Here is a 2,966-nt window from a genome sequence, read left to right as displayed (position 1 = left end):
TTGTGTACTACTCCCCTTTAAATGTAATATAATAAATAACATTTAAATACCTGAGCCGACTATTCTCATTGTATTTAATATAAATTTTTTATTATCCGATTTATTTTGGTTTTTAGCTTTAGATTAAAATTCAATTTCTTTTACTTTATTCAACTATTAAACTTATGTGAATAAATTATTTACCTCATCTTTTAGTTGAATTGACATTTTCTTTAGAACAATCTTGTTTTGATATAGGATGAAGTATTAGTCGATCGCGGCTCTGATTATAATACTTTTACATTGCAACTGCAATAACTTGCTGATCTTGATTGCTTAAATTGCATTTTTTCTATTTTTGGTGCACAAAAAGAACATGTAAGACGACATTTTCAGCTCATTATTTTCTTTTAAAGTTTTTAAAAAAGTGAAAAGAGGTAAACGAAGGTTATATTTGATTACTCTCATATTAATGGTTCTCTTATTTATCTATACTATTATAAAAGTAAGAAGAATTATATTTTTTTAGCATCACCATAAAAAAAACTATTTTATTAATTAAGAAGGTGAAATAAGAAATAAAAAAACATACTTTTAATTGAATTGATTTAGTAAATTAAACACTTCATCCCCTATGTTCATTGGCTCTAAAAGATCATGCTCCTACCCTTATGTTGATTGGCACAAAAAGATCATGCTCCTATTCATCACCACTTATTGTGCTCTGCAAAACAGATTAGAATAATTATTGAACCAAAAAATAAATAAGATTTATAATAATGGAATTTTAAATACGATGATATTATGATTTATCTCATAATCTACTATATTTACCGACACTTACAAATAACAAATATTGCATTAATATTTACGGATAGTACGATACGACAAGCTTCAAAATGATATTGCATTCACTTAGGCTTAAGAAAAGTACAACACTACTTGAAATAAGTATATAAAATATAAAAAGTCGAACTGAACCTGAATTGAAAAGTAAATTTGAATTAATGTGAATTACTTGATAATCACTAAGGACTCCACACGACAGATTTTGAACATTTAACGCGAAAAACGTTTGTAGAACAACAACTCCAAGGTGATGGCCTTGAAAATTTCGCATCTTTTTGTATTAATTCAACATCTTTCTCACCAAATTTAACTTTTGATCTGATCAATACTATGAGAAAAATCAAGATTGATATTGTTGAGTACACGTATGAAAAAAAAAAAATACCTCAGCCATACAGCTAGAGTGGAAAACAAACCCGTGTTTAACCTTCTTTTCTTGAAAGTTACTGATGTGAATTAGTTTACTACTATTGTGAACACCTATAATGCAATAATCACATACGAAAGATAAGATAAGTAATCATTAATTTTGTAACAATTTATACCCCGTATTTACTAAATTGCATAAAGTAGGAGAGGCATATCAAAAAAGCATGGTCAATGGATTCAGAATAAACAATTTCTCATATTTTTCTTACTATACATCCACTAATAATATTTTTGCTTTTATTTCAAAATAACTTTCGCCAAGAAAAGGAAAACTGAAAACTACATGGACTACCTGTAAATGGGATCAACATAACATTAACTACCAAAACTTGAGAGTATAATATAAAATATGCATACATGATTGACGTGTGCGTCAGATACGATCCAACGACCATTTGGTGTGAACCTAATGGAATCAACAACTTAGTAACTATACTAAGCTTGTTATCCATCTGCATGTGAATAGCTGAGTCAAAATCAGTCCCACCTCCCTATCAATTGATGATCTTAAGTGTGGAGGAGGAGCCTAAAACTTACTGTCCAGTGTGGCTGCGTCATTTATATATAACTGAGATTGGATTATATTTTTCTGGAAAAAAAACATTTGCAAAATTCATTTCAAGATAAACTTTGTGTCTAGATAATGATGATAAACTTTAAAGTTGTGATGGACATTTGTTAATAATTTCAAATTAAAAATCATGAACTGGTTAGGAACTTCGAATATTGATTTGGATAAATACGAATTTTAAAAAATAAAGTAAAAAGAAGGAAAGAAAAACTTGTGTTTTAATTGCTACAAAAAAGGAGCCAAAGAACATGTTCTTTGTTGCCTATATTCTCTGGAAATAAAATTTGCTACTCCTAAGAAGGAAGCAGAAAAATGTGATTTTCTTTTAAATTTAAAATGATCAAGATCTATGAATCCAAAATGTATAAATAGATAGCATAAAGTACGACTTAAATTTATTATACAAAATATTCTTTCATTGTGAGATGAACCATGAACACTCACAAAAATGAACTTAAACGATCAAGATCCACAAATCCGAAAAGCACCAACTTGTTACGTTCTTTAGCCTTCACTTGACATATAACTCTCAATCCTTCTGGCAGCATTTTTGTGATTAATATTTCTCCTAGATAGACATGTTAAAGAAATCTACCAGATATGCTCCTGATCATGTTCTATTCACCCCCACAAATGCATTTAATGGCATCCCTAATTGCAAATCCAAGCGTGCATAAACCATGCAGTTTTGGACGACAAAATCCTACAATTTCTGCAACCATAGGATTTGAATGCAATATATTTTCTATCATAACTCACATTTTCTATTTCAAAAACGGTTGATTTACCTTTATCATGCAATCCAACAAAAAACTGTGTTTCATGATCAATTGTTATAATGAAGGAGCCCTAAAAAAACTTGTATGTGTGTTATTGAATTTAAAAAATGTAGAACTTAAAACTAAAGTTATACGTGAGAGATAATGGTGCAAACATTTGGAGCTCTCAACAATGAAACAACTAAATTTCAATTCAAACTTAAAATTAACTACACTCACAAAACGGGGAATGGGGAAGTTACGTATGTGAAAGCTTTTGGTTGGTTTAGGTTAGTTTTTTTTTTCTTGGTCTTTTCCTGATTTTATCCCTTTCTTTTTAAAATAAAAAGTGTATATTGTGTGTTTGTGTGTGTGCTCAG

At 29.3% G+C, this 2,966-nt stretch overlaps 1 long non-coding RNA gene across 1 annotated transcript; it reads right to left on the bottom strand.

Moving 5' to 3' along the window:
• Nucleotides 1-565: 565 nt before the first annotated feature.
• LOC132620634 (uncharacterized) lies at nt 566-2,382 on the bottom strand. The gene is made up of 4 exons (XR_009575077.1): nt 2,273-2,382; nt 1,615-1,709; nt 1,245-1,308; nt 566-703 (listed from the first exon to the last, which is right to left on the bottom strand). It is a non-coding gene; the product is annotated as an uncharacterized LOC132620634 (long non-coding RNA).
• Nucleotides 2,383-2,966: the final 584 nt, after the last annotated feature.

Source organism: Lycium barbarum, chromosome 2, assembly GCF_019175385.1.
Source record: "Lycium barbarum isolate Lr01 chromosome 2, ASM1917538v2, whole genome shotgun sequence".
NCBI classification, from domain to species: Eukaryota; Viridiplantae; Streptophyta; class Magnoliopsida; order Solanales; family Solanaceae; genus Lycium; species Lycium barbarum.
Note: the sequence above shows the minus strand (reverse complement) of the source record. Positions and strands in the feature narration are given on the sequence as shown.